At 40.8% G+C, this 17,655-nt stretch overlaps 1 long non-coding RNA gene across 4 annotated transcripts; it reads left to right on the top strand.

The window, feature by feature from the left end:
* The first annotated feature begins 2,191 nt into the window (after positions 1–2,191).
* LOC110346508 (uncharacterized) lies at positions 2,192–17,318 on the top strand. 4 transcript variants are annotated; one of them, XR_015451120.1, is made up of 4 exons: positions 2,192–2,568; positions 2,814–8,664; positions 9,590–10,198; positions 10,662–17,318. It is a non-coding gene; the product is annotated as an uncharacterized LOC110346508 (long non-coding RNA). The 4 variants fall into 4 exon arrangements; XR_015451118.1 differs by having other exon boundaries at positions 2,192–3,122; positions 5,803–8,664; XR_015451119.1 differs by having other exon boundaries at positions 2,192–5,924.
* The last annotated feature ends 337 nt before the right edge of the window (positions 17,319–17,655 follow it).

Raw genomic sequence — 17,655 nt, 5'->3', positions numbered from 1 at the left:
GGGAAATTCAAAGGCCACTGCCAAGTGTCAGATTCTATGATACTAGACTAGAAGATCACTATGCCCCCTTTCAGCAACCTCATTCTATGATCTAATTATATGCTGTCCTCTTACTTCTGCTCACAAGTTCTTTAAGGGCAAGGGTAGAGGTCTACAAATACTCTTGATTTATTAAAATGAAGTCATGCATTTCTAAATGCTAATCCATAGAACAATATTCATATATACACTAACTACTACCACCATTATTATTAGTACCATACGAGTGTAACACATCAGAATAGATTACCCAGAGAAACTGCTTGGAATTCCCCTGGTTCAATTTAAGGTTTGCAGTTCTAGTTCAGTGAGTTTGTTAAGACAACCGCGAACACGGGTGCTCACCCTCTTTGCTTTAGATCGGAAGGAAAGATGGCCTTGCCAGGGAACATTAAAACCCAAGCTTTTAAAAATTGGCCTTGTTTTATTCTAAGTGCAAGAAGCCAGATCGAAAGGCTATGCACCAGAAAACTCCATTTATATGACACTCTAGAGAAGGCAAACCTATAGACAGAATTGAAAGCAGCGGTTGTGGAGGTGGAGGGAGGGTTGTGGGGAGGATCCGGGGTGATGGGAATGTTCTGCGGAGATGGTTAACACTGCTATGCACATTTGTCCAATCTATCAAACTGTACCCTGAGAAAGGGTGAGTTGCCTGAATATATATTAAATCTCAATAAATCTGACTTGTTCAAAAATTGAAAAACAAAATAATAAAAAGCCCTAGGCTACTACACATGAGCTTCCTCAGTCTCTGGGAACTGAGGTGCCCCTGGAGATGGAAAGAGTGTTTGGTTCTCCCTGCCCTGAACTTGTCTCTTGTTTCTGGTCATTTTAAACTATCTCCTCCTTAAATGTGATTAGACACATCAGTGGATGAAATAAGACTTATTTTGTCATTTCTCTCAACTTCTTGCAATATCTTTTTACCACTGATGTTTTTTCCAAGAACCTATTCCAGACCTTGCATTTTATTATCTCAACATACTTGTTATTTTACTTTTGAAAAAAGAGATTTATAATGTCTGTCTATAATTTCCAAGATAATTCCTAGACTTAAGAACCACAATCTGACAGTAGAGAAAGCACAGTTTGATCCAGCTTGAAGGATTCCAAGATTCTACTTCAAAAGCCAACAGACTGACTTTCCCTGTCAAATCTATTTCTCTCTTTTTGAATCTCCCGTGCAGCGCGCATCCCTGAAGGCCCTGACCTTGCTTCTCCCGTTGGAAAGTGCTGTCTGATGTGGTTTCATCTGGGGCAGCTGCCACAGACGACAATCTGGGGAGTAAGACAGCACAACTGAATGCCCGGAGCCTTTTGCATTGCCCCAGCTGACAGGAGGGAGAATGCTCATACTTCTGTGTGCTTGAGCAGGGGAGGCAGCTGCCATATGGGGATGGTTATGAAACCCGGGGCAGGCACCAGCTCCTCGTAATATGATTGACTGATCCCTTCTCCTTTCTGTACCTAGAATTCCTCTTTCTCCTTCTTCCAGGTAGCTAGTCCTCCTCCCTCATAATTTTGCTGCACATCCTAAATTTCCCAGTTCAGCCCTTTCCCCCAACACCATCTCTGCCTTTTCCCTGCCTTCCCCAACACTAGGCTATTTGCCTGTAGAGGGCAATTCTTGTATTGCTGGTGGGTTTTCTTCCCTATCTGCAACATTACTTATTCCTTATAAATCTTTGCCAATGGATAAAAAAGAATGAGCTCATGCTGCTTTTGGAAGTCTGTTGATCAGTTGGAATTGATTTCAACTGCAAGCAAAAGAAAAGCTTGCTGACTGGTATTGGCTCACACAGATTGGCATATCTTTCCCTGGCTTAAAAATTTCTTAAAGAAAAGCAGCTGCTGACCTTGGTTTAGAGGAGCTGGAGGTCAGGGTCAGGAGCTTTGTGACTCACCTGGTCTCTCTCCTTTATGATCACAATGGGGTTTTTGAAACACTTGACCTTTGTGATTAGGTGGAAAGGAGTTGTATTGGTTTGCTATTGCTGTCTGACAAATTGCCACACTCATAGCACCTTGAAACAACATAAAAGTACTATTTCACAGTTTCTAAGGTCAGGAGTGTGGTTACTGGTTAACTGAGGAGTTACTGGTTAACTTGAGCACAGATGCTCAAGGAATCACCAGACTGCCACAAAAGTGTCAGCTGGAACCAAGCATTACCTGAGGCTCAGGGGTCTTTCAGGCTCACTGGTTGGTGGCGGAATTTGGTTCCTAGAAACTGCTCCAAGCCAGTTTGCAGCATGACTCTTGCTTTCTTCCAGGAGACCCACAGGAAATCCACTCTCTTGTAAGAGGTTCGCTCGTTATGTCAGGCCCTTCCAGAATAATCTCCCTTTTGCTTCAAGTCAGTGGATTGACCCAAGTCAATGGATTAGTAATCTAATAGTGGACGTGGTGTCCCATGGCTCTGCCCATGCCCAAGGGAGGGGGATTATCCAGTGGTGCAGACTGGCGGGGGTATCTGGGAATTCTGCCAGCACAGGAGTGATGACAGCTGTGCGTCTCTGTCATTTGGTGAGTAAAGACCTTCTGACATTGTCCTGGCCACCACTAGAGGCAAGGAAGCTGGTAGAGTGGAGATCTAGCTTTTCCAGGTTCTGAGGGGAAGATGAGGAAAGGACAGGTGCTGGGGAAAAGGGGTGGATTGATGGGTCAACAAAACGCACCGCCGTCAAAGCTGCTAGAAACCTGAATTCTAGAATTTTAGCTCTGGAGGAAGGCATGAAGATCCCTTAGTATGGTGTTTCTATTTTCTCCAGAATGAACTAAAGTCCAGAGGACTTGTGTGAGGTTCTTGAAGTCTGGCCTAGACTCTCCAGGTTTGTGCAAATTTACACTACGATGTTCACACCATGGTGCAATCACCTGATGATACATATCTTAGAGTGTAATTCTATCATTCAGTAACACATGACTGTATTTTCAGTTTGCAGCTTCAGGGACAGAAAGAAAAGGCAGTGGAATGCTTTCATTTAGCAGGAGGAGAAAACCTAGAAACTAGAAAATGAGTATCTGTGACACTGACCAGAGGAAAAAAGATTGTGGACCCAAGAAGACCGAGTCTAAAGGTAGTGGTCACCAGTTTCTGAGCATGCAGCTTCAGGAGAGAGGGAGGGAAAGGGATTGCAAGATTTTTAGGAGCGAGTTTGGAGGACGGCTGACGGCCGGCCTGTTTAAACATTTTCAGGAGTCTAAGGATAACAGGAAACTCAGAGGCGACAGAAGCAAGGGAAGGCTGTTTGGTTCAATTGATTTTGAGGATGAGGGTGATTTGAGCACAGGTTCTGTCTAGCAGAAAGGTAAAAAGAAAAGGGAGGAGGAATAGGAAAGAGAAGACTGTGCCGAAGGGGAGGTACAGAACCGGAAGTGTCCTGAAAGGTGAACTCAGGAGGCATCACAGTCCTCCGAGTGAGGAAGGAAAGAGGAGAAAGGAAGGCTTTCCACAGTTCCTTTCTGCTCCCCACTGGCTTGGGGAACTGCGGGCTAGCAGGTGGCCTCCTGCACCTCAGCTTCCTCCTTACCGCATCGTTCGCCTGGGGGACAGTAGAGCTCAACTAGCTATCACTGTGCCCCAGACATTTCGCTCCCCTTGCTCTCCCGGCCAGTAGATTGCTAACAACGGAGACAATAGACCAACAGCAGGCAGCATTCCTCCCACACTTGCAAGGCCACATTCAAATGAGATGAACCTCAGAAAGATACACGGCAAGGAAATCATTTGAATGTCTCCTGAAGGGACGATGTGAGTAGGTGTCTGACTGCTGCATATAAAATGTCTTAGTACATTTTATCTAAAATCACGTTATTGCAGGATAATTTTTTTCTGATTTTTCTTCCTCTTATTTTCCGAGTTCAATCAACTCTCCTTTCATTTATTTCTGGCTTTCATCTGTTTTAGTACTTAGCTCTTGAATTTGTGATTAAGGTGTTCTTCCTGTTCCCCATGCTTGTCCGAGGACGTTAACGCAGTATTAGTTTTTTCCCACTTCGCCATTGTTTAAGGGAGGAATTTTCCTCAGTTGCACTCTTTGAACTTGTTTTCTTTTTATGTAATGATCTTGCACAGAAGAGCCGTGTGCATTTCTCTGGGCAGGGCTCATAGTTGGAGTGGTTGCAAGATTCCTAGCTCACGAGCGCCCTCTTCTGTCAGTGTAACAAAGTATGATTTCTTTCTTTTTTCTTTTTTATGATTATTTTTCTTTAGTACCTGTTTGCAGTACATGATGTTTACAAACGTCTTAGGGAGTAGGTACACATACTTAACATATCACAATTCTTTTTATTCCCCTTCCCTTCCTCCCTTTCTCCTCCATCTTGGGATCCCTTTCCCATTTGCAAACCATCTATCTTCCCATTTCCTACTGTCTCTTTCATTTTGTTCTTTAAATTATTTATGCTTTGGGTCTCTTATATAAGAGAAGTTACGTGATATTTAAGCTTGTGTGTCTGATTTTTTTCACATAACATTATGGGCTTCTTTTTTGGAAAGTTAATAATGGAAGAAGGGTTGGGTTTCCTTCCTTTTCAGAGGAGAAGTATGTCTGGTAAGTTCCTCAATTCCTGCTCTCTGCAAGGTTTGCAGAGGTCTCCGCTGCTTTCCTTTTGACCCTGTTCACCAGGGCCGATTATCCGACCAAGACAGCCTCTTCCTGTACTGCAAGCTGAGAGTGAACACTCTGACCGACCTCAGCCTTTTTTTCAGTATTTTCAAACTTCCTCTTTCTGGGGGTGATTTTAGACCAATCTTAGGTCTAACACTAGTTCTCACCATCAAATACATGATCTTCCCCTAACTGGTTGAAGAACTGAGGTTTTCTTTCCCTTGGGGACTTACAGCAGGAGTGTGGGAGGCAACTTGCTGAGGTTTCCTGTTTATTTTTCTATTTACAGTTAATTTGAAATGTGGACACTCAATGTCTCTGGTTAAGGGGAAGATAGGGGTTTTGTATATTTACATTTGATCTTCTTATTCTTTATTGTTTTGGGTGAAAGTATGTTGGGAAATTCAGATTTATACCACCACCATTTTCTTGACTTCCCAGAATTCCTCCATGTTTACTCTAAATCTGTCTGATTGGTCCACAAGATGCATTGGTGTCCACTGACATCAATAATCTCAGGGAGGTCCTTAGGCTTCCATATTAAGAGTGGAGTTGGGCTACAGGTGAGGAATATTCCCTTAAAGATATTTGGGGGCTTTTCTTGTGGAACAAAGAATTCAGAAGTAGGTGGTAGCGGGCAGAAGCACTGCCATGCTGGAGTTGAAATCGCTGTGACAGTTTAACCTTTCCTTCTCAGCTGCCTATAGTTATTACAGGGCTGTTCTACCTCCAGATGCATATCTGTAATCCATTTGGAAAATGGGCAAAATGTGAAGGGTGAAAAACATTTGTCAATAGTCAACTTTTCAGCACAGAAAGCTCTAATAGGTTAAATTCATTTCCAAAATGACACCCAGCCATCGCACCTACTACACACAGATAAACACACACACACACACACACACACACGCTTACAGAGACTTTTATATTTTCATAGCTCTTTGTCCATTGGGATAACTTCATATGCTAAAATATGTACTAGTTTTTGGTGTTAATGTAAACTACTTTTGAAGGTATATCAACTCCATAAGTTTCATTTCAGAAGAGAGGGAACCAGACATTGGAAAATTTTCATACTGAAGCACACCTTTTTATATATTCCAGCAGACAGTATCTTAGCATGTAATGATTACATTCTGACCCACAGAAAACTCTCAGGAGATATGAACTTCTGGCTCTACCACTAACTACTGATGCTGTTGGAAGAAGACATTTAACCTTTTTGAACATCACCAGTTTCTTGTCTCTGTAGAAGGATGGGATTGATTGGTATGATTGTTTCCTTAAAGATCTGAGACTGATTTGGGGAATTTACACATTTAATCACCATTTGTTTGATGTTGGCCATATGCTAGGCACCATTCTATGTACTATGGGTACATTGTAGTCTGTTACTATGATGAGGGAGAATTTCAAGCCCATACAAAGGAGATGATGAATCAATAACTAGGAAAAAATTTAACCAAGGAGTTACACAGTGACTGGCATTAACACCAATGAGCCACATGCTTGGCAACCTTCAAGGGCTTGGAATTTAGCTCAATGGTTCTGCTGCCTGTCTCGCAAGCACAAGGTCCTGAGTTTGATTCCTGGTACCAAAAAAAAAAAAAAAGAGTAAATTTATTCAAGCATCCTAACCACAAAAATGATCAGTAGATGAGATAATAAATACATTAACTACCTTGATTTAGTCATTTCACAATGTCTATGTTTCAAAACATCACATTGTACACCATGAATTTTATTTGTCAATTAAAAAAATTAAAAAACAACATGTTATAAACCAGGAGATGAAAGACTTCTACACTGAAAACTGTAGAACACTGCTGAAAGAAATTAAAGAAGGCCTAAAGGAATGAGAGACATTCTATGTTCATGGATGGGAAGACATGACATTAGTAAGATGTCATTAATGCTCAAAGTGATCTACAGACTCAATGCAATTTATACCAAAATCCCAATAGCTTGCTCTGCAGAAATGGGAAAGCCAATTCTTAAATTCATATGGAATTTCAAGGGCCCCAAATAGCTAAAATCATCTTGAAAAAACAATTTTTTAAAAAAGCAGAGGGCTCACACTTCCTGATTTTGAAAAGTTACTATAAAGCTACTATAGCCAAAATGGTGTTGTACTAACATAAAGATAGACATATAGGCCATTGAAATAGAATTCAGACTTCAGAAATAAACCCATGTATCTATGGTCAGCTGATTTTTGATAAGGGTATTGAATCCATTCAAACAAAAGAATTTCTACAAGCAAAAGAATGAAATCTGGGCCAGGGATTTACGTCAGTGGTGCCGCCACCTGCCTCGCAAGCACAAGGTTCTGAGTTCAATCCCTGGTACCAATAAAAATAAATAAAAAATAACTAAGAATGAAATCAGATTCCAACCTCACATCTATACAAAAATTAACTCAAAATAGATCAACAGTCTAAATATAATGGCTGAAATCATAAATTAAATTGAAAGTATTCTGAGCACATTTAAGGTAAGCTAGGCTAAGTTATAATCTTCAATAGGTTAGGTGTACCAATTGACATGCAATAGGTTCGAATTTCGGTGGGTTTATTGGAACATTACTTCATTGTAAGTTGAAGAACATCTGTACATACACAATGGAATATTAGTCACAAAAGGAATGAAGTTCTGATACATGCAACAACATGGATGAATCTCATGGTAAGTAAAACAACCCAGACATAGAAAGACAAATACTGCATTGGGGCCAGGGATTTAGCTCAGCGGTTTTGCCTCCTGCTGCACAAGTGCAAGGACCCAAGTTCGATCCCCGGTACAAAAAAAAAAACAACAAATACTGCATGATTCCACTTATATGAAATATCTAGAATAGGCAAATTCATAGAGACAGGAAGTACTTAGAGGTTAGGAAGGACTGGGGGGAGAGGAATAGAGAGTTATGGCATAATGGCTTCAGAATTTCTGTTTGGACAGTGAAAATCTGGGGGGACCAGGTAGTGGTGGTTGTTTGCCCAATAACATGAATGCAACTCATGCCACTGAATTATACACTTAAAATTGGTTTAAATGGCAAACTTTGTTACATGTACTTTTTCACAATAAAAAGAGAAAAAATGGGATAGATGGGAGATTTAGGGCAGATAGTCATGGCTCAGAGGAAGATATCGGCTGGGCCTTTAGACACACAAAGAAATCCATAAAAATGTAGATTTACGCCTAAGTACAAACCTAAGTTTACCTTAACAGGTACTCAAACACACAGCTCTTCGTCTCTACAGTCCTACATATGTGCAGTCCACAATTCCAGTAAGAAGATGGCTAAGTCAAAGCATCCACACACTAGAGGTACACACACGTGCCTATTACACCAGGTGACAGGATAGCCACACAGGTTAGCCAAAGAGCCTGCCCACGCAAGAGCACGTTCTAAAGGGGAAAGGAAAGAAATGCCTGCAGACCTGAGAGACGCGCACAGATAAGCACTTAGCACAACGAAGCAGTGGAAGAGTTCAAGGGCATATAAATGGGTCACTGGTTGTAGAGGGGGGGATCAGGGTCGTGAGCACAGCGGAAGCACTGGGGGCTAACTGCGCTGTACAAGGGCAGGGATTGAAGGTGGGTGAGATGGGAGAATGAGAACATGAGTGGGTGTACAAACAATAGCTACTTACAGCCTTCTTTGTCTGATACTCATAACAATAGGCTGGAGTTGCCGAGTTTTACTCTTTCTCTTGCCTGTGACTGTCTGACCTTTGGTTATCAGAAATCCAACTCAGGAACCTTTGTAAATGTGGATCCCAACGCTACTCTGGGGCAGTCCTCAGGTGAGGTCAGTGAACCACTGCATCTGGCCTCTTTTGCCCGGTAGAGTGAACCCGCCTCATCCAGGGGCTGCACTGTGCTGTGGAAAGCACCAACCCCACTGGCGGCCAGCCCAGAGCCGTGGTGCAGAGCGAAGTCCCAGAATAACCAAGGCCAAAGGCAAAAGCAGTGATGGGGCCGAGGAAGTGACATACTGGGAGCGGTGAGTCAGGAGCACTGGGAGCTAGCACTCAAAGGAAGTAGTCAGCGATGAGGGCACTGATAACGTAACACTGAGGCATGAGCACAGGACCATGCCAGCAGACCCCTTGTATGTGAATCCTGTATCCTTTGTGATCACAAAGGCTGTACCTGAGCAAGGCCGCTGCTGACGGAAATACACAGCTAGAGGCCACCAGGGCATCATGAAGGTCCCACGTGTCCTGCTACCAGTCCCCCCATCTTTCCCTGGCCCCGCCTCTTTCACAGGCCCCGCTTCTTTCCCAGGCCTTTCCCCCCAGCGCTAGCACTTTGTTTCTTCACTGACCCAGCACCAATGCCCTCTTCCCTCCTATTAAAACCCTGAGTAATTATGGGGATAAAATCTTATCTTCCGCTATTAGGAAAGAGAATTCTCCACTTACTGCTAATCAATAAAATTAGAGTGAGTTACATAGGATTATCAGCATTTCCTTGGTTTCTACCTGCATTTTCAGAACCAAAAAAAATACGCCTTGGTGAGTATAGGGTGTTAAAATTCAGTAAAGAAGGGAACATCCTGGCATGTTTTATAATAACTTTTTTTTTTTTTAGTTTTACAATAGCTTTCTGAAGAGTATACTGACAAAATACAACTTTGGTCTTTTAGTAGGGAACCACGATTGGCTTTGGATTTTGATTGTAGACACCATCTTTAAAACAATAGACTACTTTGAATTAACTTACTCATGGATATAGCAAGTATAATTTTTTTTTTTTTTTTTTTTTTACCAGGGATCGAATAGCAAGTATAATTTTAACAAATACTAACTAGGGAAGTGTGTTTGTATATTTGCAAACGATGGAGATGTGTGACTTTGCCAAGTAAAGTCCACAGTTCATGGAATTATTATTACTGAAAGTGTTTTTAAATTTTTTTCATCTTTCAGCTCTTATAAATCCACATTGCAGGTTATTTGAACTATAATGGATGGTGATTCTAAAGGAAATTATCATATTCTGCTTCTTAACTTTGAGTTCAATTGTGGTGGAAAAATTATTCTGTCTTTGAACATAATTTAACTTCTGAAAGCATGCATGAAAGGATAACTCCAGAAAGAACAGAGAAGCTGACAGCGGCTTGACTTATTCTGGAGGAAACGAAGTGAGAGAAATGGCAGAAGCCAGGGCTGGTCTCTATGGTGTGACACAGACTCCAGACAGACGGGCTTGGCTGGACAGTGTGAGCAAGGATTCTGGAGACTGTATGTGCTTTTCAGACAACCCACAGGCCTACACGAAATATCACAAGCCAGCTGCCTCTGCAGGTTCCTACTCAGAGGAAAGAAAGCAGACCATTGTCAGCGCGAGGGAGCTGAGGAATGAGCAGCAGCTGCTCAGGACTCTGCAGCAGGCTCCAGCCCCACGCGGAGGCCACTGCCTACTTCAAGGGTGGCACCAGCACCCTCCACTCTGCCCTAGACTCCTCCAGGTGCCAGGCAAGGTCACCTGGAAGATACAGCATGCCTCCCGCCATCCAAGCCAGTGTGGATAGCCAGGTGGTATTTTGCTTTTTTTTTCCTTTGTGATGTGTATGGATTCACATTCTGTTTTTGTTTTAAATATTAGGGGTTTTGGTGTTTTGCTTTAAAACAAGAATGATTTCCTTTTTAGAAAATATCACCTCTTTATGTAGAAAACCCAGACAACCTAAAAGAGAAAATATTCATCCAAATTTAGAATGCCCAGAGAAAAATAATTGGATATAAAATCATGCAAATATATATGACATATATACATATATACATAGTTTTGTAAACTATTTTCACTTAATGTGTAAATAATATCATTCAGTATTACTAAATAAGCAACCATGCATCATTCATGGTTATGTGATATTTTATTAGTAGTAGCATTATTAATTTGCCTGCAGTTGTTGGACATTTATGTTGTGAAGGCATTTTGCTATTATGTATTTTACCAATTCTTTTTTTTTTTTTTTTTTTTTTTTTTTGGTACCAGGCATCGAACTTGGGTCCTTGTGCTTGTGAGCCAGGCGGTGGAACCACTGAGCTAAATCCCTGGTGGTATTTTGCTATTATGAATGATGGTATGATACTTATACACTCATCTGTTTATATTTCTGCAGGATAAAATTCTACAAGTAGAATTGTTGACTGCATCCCTTTTATTTCTTAGTTAAAAAATTTATTAGCCCACATTTGGAATACATAGTGACTCCATTCATCGTGGGGTATCGGTGCATGCACATAACACATGTTAATTCTTTTGACTTTTTCCCTTCCCTTCCTCTCCCCCCCCTTTTTCTCTAGAGACCGCATTCCTTTTAAAGTTTTTGATTGGTAGAGACAAGTTTTCCTTCAGTGAGAGAATATCAGTTTGTGTTCTAACCAACTGAGTGTTATGTTCATTTCCGCATTAGTGTTTTTAAAACTAATTGCAAAAGAAAATCAAATGAACTTTGGGAGAAGCAATATATCAATGAAGAAAATAAGAACAACACAAGAGAAATAATGCTTTAGTTTCCCCCCGGACTCATCCAACTGTAGTCTGTTTCCTCTCTCCCTCTCTCTCTCTCTCTTCTCTCTCTTCTCTCTCTCTTTCTCCTTTGACCAAGTGAGGAATACTGTGGTAGAGTTGGTCACCAAACCTATAGCTTTTCCTGTGCATCCAGACAGACTACATCTCCCAGGCTCCCTTGAGGTCAAGGGTGAACATCAGTTCTGGCCAACAGAACATGGGCGGAAATGATACATGCTATGTCTAAACCTGGCCCAGATGCTCCTCTTCCTGTGCATCTCCTGGACCCTGAGGAACCAGGAGAAGACTCAAAGGCCCAGGGAATGAATGGTGCAGAGGAAGAAGGAGCCCAGGTCCTGAGTCACCTCACACAAGGCCACTCAGCTATTACTCATGCAATTCATATTGTGTTAAACCATGGAGATTGTAGAAAAGCTATAAACTTCAGATAAACAAAAGAAAAAAATTACTCAGAATCCTAAAAACCAGAGATAACTGTTCGAAACATTAGCCTATCCTCGTAAATTGAGGCCTACTGCTTTTTAAAGTCAGCTACAACTGGAATTAGTAGTTAAAAATAAGGGTTTGGTATGATTTTCTTTTTCACAATCATCTTCCTCTTTCTTGAATACTTGTTATGTGTTTTCATTTTTTCTGAATACCTATTATGAAAAATAAGCTATAATGTATGCATTATTTATTTGTGTGTATGAAACTTCATTCATGTGTAAGGTATATTTCTCCCTACATACATCTCACTCTCAAATATCCATGTGACTGATATGGAAAATTGGTATATATAAATAACGTAGGCCATGTAGATTTCATTTTGAATAGTCTCAGCTTGGGGACTGATACACACCTAGGCTTCCAGGAGACGCAGTGGCACTCACCAATCATCTGTCCCATCCCTTGCCCACTCATCAGCTCCCTTTGAGTCAGGAAAACCATGTGACTAGCTCTGGCCAATGGAAAGAGACTAGAAGCAACACATGCTACCTATGAGCAGAAGGGTCAAAAAGCCCACATGCAATTTCTCTGTTTCTCTTCCTGCTGCAGTGACAGGGACCTGGTGTAGTCAGGGACAGCAGAGTCTCCAGTATCCCAGGTCCCCAAGCACACCCCTTCCCCTCCAAGGATGGGCATTTGGCATGAGCAAGAACTAAAGCTTTCTTGTGTTAAGACAGCAGGATTTCTGATTAATGGGGTAATGCAGCCCAAGCCTACCCTGCCCTGATAGCATAAGGCTCACACTGTTCCCCGTCCACATCAAGAGCTCCAAGAGAGCAGGCTCACTGCTACCATTAGTCATTCACAGCCCAGTTAAGTGGGCTTTGACTTCCTAGCGATGACGGAAACACTGAATTGAAGAATAAGGGCTTTATAAGACAGGTGAGCGTTCTTCTAGTGACAGTAGGAGTGACTTCACTATAATGCATAAGAAGCAGATGCAGCTTTCTGGATTTTCCCAGGTGCAAAGTAGCTTATGAAATACATTTATTACGGTACATGAAAACTATTAATAGTGTCTACATATAAGGGTAGAAACAAAAGAGAGTGAATCTGATCTCTTGGCTTGCTGAGCATATTTTCCACCTAATAATAATGAAAAGGGATGTATGGCAAGGAGTGGAGAAGTCAGTTGGCAGAGAGGGAACATGAACTGAAGTCCAGCTCCTTTGTCCCTTTTGTGTCTGTTTCAGTCTGGCTGTTGAATATCTTCCAAAGGTTCATGTATGAAAGTTTGATCCCTAGAATGGCACATTGGGAAGTTCTGTGGCTCTTAAAGAGGTGGAAGTGTCCCCTCAAAGGGAAGTGGGACCCCAGTTCTGTGTGTATGTGTGTACATGCGCTTGGTTTAAAATGTGACCTATAGGGTCGGGGATTTAGCTCAGTGGTTTTGCCGCCTGCCTAGCAAGCTCAAGGACCCAAGTTTGATTCCCCGGTACCCCCCCCCCAGATAAAATAAAATAAAATAAAATAAAATAAAATAAAACGTGACCTACAGAGAGATTCTTTAGCTCAGTCTTGAAGGTTCAAAGTCTGAGATCGGGCAGGTTAGGGGAGGATTGCCTTGTCCCCTGTGATGACAGTGGTGGTGATGCATCATGGTGTCATATGCTTTGTTAGAGTGACAGAAGGCTGACAAACAGCATCTGATATCTTTAAGTTAACTTTTATGAAATCAGTCAATGATACTTTTCTATAGTGTCCAATTTCTTTATCATGATCACATGTTATTTTTATAATTAGAAAATAGTATTTCTAATTTGGAAAATAAACTATTGGTTTTTTAATAATTGCTGCCTCCATTGACACCTAAAGAATCACACCTACAACAGAGTCTATCAGCTTCCTTAACAGTTTAATTCAAGGGCTGAGTTCGTTAGGGGAAGGTTTAACATCGTGATTCTAGAAGCAAGCATAGCAGCATCGCACATCTGAGGGGCTCATCCACATCTGCTTCATTTTGCAAGATCCTACTGTATGTACAGATCCACCAGCTCTATCAGTCTGTGAATATTTGCCTGAGTTTCAACTGATATTCTCTGTACCTTTGTGGGCTCTCAAATTAACTATAAATTCATATTTGCCGGGGTCTAGGAATAAAATCATGGAATTGCAGAAACAAAACAAAACAAAAAACATTGAGAATCTAGGAATTTCTTGTTAAAAAGACTTTCTAGAGGGCCAGGGATTTAGCTCAGTGGTCTTGTCACCTGCCTCGCAAGCACAAGGTCCCAAATTCGATCCCTGGTACTAAAAAAAAAAAAAAAGACTTTCTAGATATAGACTGTACTTCACCCACATTATTCTCCCAGGTAAAACCAGACAAGCAATTAAATAGCTAGTTCTCCCTTTTTATATTTTTACTGCTGCCTGCAGTAAGTATATTAGGAATCATCTTGTTATAGCTGAAGATAAAAATCCTTTCTATCTTAATACCCATTTTTGACTCTTTTATTCCTTGGCAAGTTATTTGCAGCCATTTTTTGGTCTATGAACAGTTGAAGGTCATTTTCTAAGTAAGAAACACAGCCAATTTATCTCAATTCTTCCACTTTAAAAAGTTTTGACTACCCGGAATGTAAGAAAGGGTTTCATCCCTGATGATTACCAAATTTCAATTATGTGGTAAATGAAAATTGCCAAGTATTGTGGGAGGAGGGGTAATTTAAATTCTTTGTGGGAAGTAATTGGTATTCTAAATAAGCCTGTTGGAAGACATTGTTTATCTAAAATAATTCTAAAGGGCTCCATAAAACTATGCCTTTAAATTTCTTTTACTATTATAGTTATTTTACTAGCTATGGAACCGCAGTCCTGTATCTCTTGTTGTCTCTTTCTGACACCCACAGATGTATCCACCTCCACCTCCACCCACACATACCTACACACTGACTTGCATCCAGAACTATTGTCAAAAAGTTCCCATTCCCTGTCTAACTGAAGTGTTACTTTTAAATACATACAACTTGTTTCATCTATTTCTATTTATCTGTGAGTCAGTTGAGTCTTGTCTGATCTACCTAGGAGACTAGAGCCCACATACACGTTTATTTCATAGGGATTTGGCAAACCTGACACATATTCAAGCATATTGAGATCATAAAACCTGAGGGATATTTGCTATAACTCCTTAGTTACCCAAATCCTAACCATTGCTTCTAATTTAAAATCATTTTCTAAAACTAGCAACATGTTCAGAGCTCTCATCTCAATTAGCCTGGAGAATGAGAATAACTCCAATTCAATATCACATGCAGCCACCTGGACCGCCACTGGAACAGTTTCAAAAGGAGAAAAGAAAAGATACAATTCACTCTATTAGATGACAGTTATTTTTCTATAACTCTTTTGTCCAGTGCCATCTAGTATCTGAAACACAGCTAACAGGCAGATAGAAAAGGCAAGAGAAAAACCTCCACATAAATATATGAAAGCTTTTTTGCTTTTTGTTCCAAAGAGTGACCCTAGGATATTCACTGTGTACACATTGAGTTGCATTTTATGTAGACTTCTGATAAGTTGTTTATGTGACTTACCCAGTCAGCTGATTGATTAGGAGCATCAAATTAAACAACAAATTCTAGGGGAGGCTGCTAAAGATAGCCCAAATTCTGTCAGTATGAAATGACAGCTGAAAATTTCATAGCAAAGCCAACAGCAAAAACTTTATGAGCAGTAAATGAAAATTCCAGGAGAGTTAGTGTAGGAAGAATTCATTCAGTACCTCCCTGGACATTTATTTATGTAGAAATGGTGTTGCCGTTTGATCTAAAATGTCTTCCACAGGTCTCACTGTGCAGAGGTGAGGCCTTTGCAGGGCGACTGGATCATGGGGTGCTGTACACCTCAGTGGATGCATCTATTAATAAGTTCAGCAGCTGACTGTTCTGTTACGAGGTGAAGCCTGGTCAGAGATGGGCTGCTAGGCACGGTGTGTTCTTTCCCCGGGCTTCTCCTCTCTCTGTTTCCTGGCTGCCATGAGGTGAGCAGCTTTCCTCCACCATGTGCCTTGGAGCCAGCCAAGCCTGAACTGGAAACCAAGAAAAATGTGCCTCTCCTCCTTTAAGCTGTGGGTATTGGGCATTGTCTCCCAGTGATGGGAAAGTGACTACTATAAATGGTTTTCAAGTAAATTTTTCAAAATAGTAGAAGTCATGCATATTATTTAAAAACTAATCTTCTATAAAAGAGCATAAAGAAAGAAATAAAAGATGCTACTTACCTGCCCCCCAATCATGCTCCACAAAGGTTCTTCTGTTTTCTATGGTTAATTAAAAAAAAAAATTGTACTTAATAAAGGGAGCTCCAGAAATCTGGCAGATTCCATTATCCATCATGATCTGGACTAAAAGAAGCAGAGCTGTTTATTGAATCATGGTCCCCATGGACGGGGTCAGGTTGGGATGTTTTACTACAGAAAAAGATAACACTCCAAATACAGAGACCTCAAATGATGTTATCTGGCCTTAACACACACTTCCTTATCCACATCTTGATAGCCATGGTCGTAAGTACTTCTCATTGGGTATCACACAAAATTCTCAAAGAGTACTACTTTCAATGATGGGTTCAATCGTAATGGCTGTAACTCCATGTCCTTTTTAAAATATGCCAAGGAACTCAAGATCCCCAGTAGAAGTCACAGCAAAAGGACATCTGCTTGGTTGAACAGGAGAGGTGACACTGTGGCCTGAGTACCTCCTGAGCCCATGGTGTCTTTTCAAATGGAATCAGATGGAAAACACTAATCTTCTAGTGCCACTATTGGAAGTATCTTCTAATGCAGCTGATTTCCCAAAGCACCGGATTATGGACTCTGGTCTCAAACCAGTCTGCTAAGTCTAAGCAAGAACCTGGTATGTATCCAAATATCTGTCAGAATTAAAACAACTGTTTTATATTTACTTGAGTACTAAAGAAAGACATTTAAACAATAGACAATATCATGGTGCAGAATTCAAGCATATGTGTGTACCATTTGAGATAAACATTTGCTCAGCAAGAAACAAATTTCTACTTTTAACCACTCTTTTCTTATGTCCTCTGTAGTTTGTTATTGAAAAAAATATCTATAGGGAACAAAACTTTCCCAAGTATTATGTAAATTTCCCATACGTTCAGAATAGAGATGGGCTGAGGTGTCAAAGTAGAACAATATTTCAAAATAAGAAGGCCTGTGAGTCAGGATCATCCTACCAATTATAGCAACCCCATTTCTGAAAGGCTCCGAGTCTGGGTCACCCTCTGGGTTACCAAAGCACTGTGTAAGCATGATGGTGTGATTAGGAATGGGTGGCACTATTATAATCCCTCTTCCTAGGAGCGCTGCAATACTTTTAAAAAACATGTTTATAAATATTTGCTTTTATGCATTTTCAGGGAGCTTTCCATACAGAAGCTCATTTGGCTTCCAGTGAGTCATCCTCGGTCTGGTTCACACCCAAAGGCTCCCTGCTTGGGTGTCAGTGAATATCAGGCTCAGTGACTCCCTTAATTTTTTTAACTAATTAATTTTATTGGTACATTTTAGGTATACAGTATGACATTCATCATTGGAAATTTGCACCTTTACATAATCTCTCGTGGTTTTTATTTTTTCCCCCTTCCCCTGCCCTCCCTTCAACCCCTCCATCCCTCCCTATTTACAAAGTCTTTGTTTCCATTTTTCCATTTTCTCATATTAATTCCATTCCCTTCTTTCCTTTCCCCTACCCCTCCCACTTCCCCTTCCCATTTGGCCCTTTTCTTCCTATTTCACATTATCTATTATACCTTTTAGTCCTTATTTACACTTTCAGTTTCTCACACTAGAGAAACTATTTGGTATTTACACATGTGTGGCCTATTTATTTCACTTATGAGTATGGCCTCAATATGCATTCATTTAGCAATAAATGTCTCTAATTTCTCATTTTTATGGCTGAGTAGTACTCCATTTTGTTTTTTTAAAAAAAACACATTTTCT

This window comes from Heterocephalus glaber, unplaced genomic scaffold (genome assembly GCF_053883595.1).
Source record: "Heterocephalus glaber isolate CG9 unplaced genomic scaffold, H.glaber_assembly_v1.0 deba00001190, whole genome shotgun sequence".
NCBI lineage: Eukaryota > Metazoa > Chordata > Mammalia > Rodentia > Bathyergidae > Heterocephalus > Heterocephalus glaber.
This window is presented reverse-complemented; position numbering and strand designations above follow the sequence as displayed.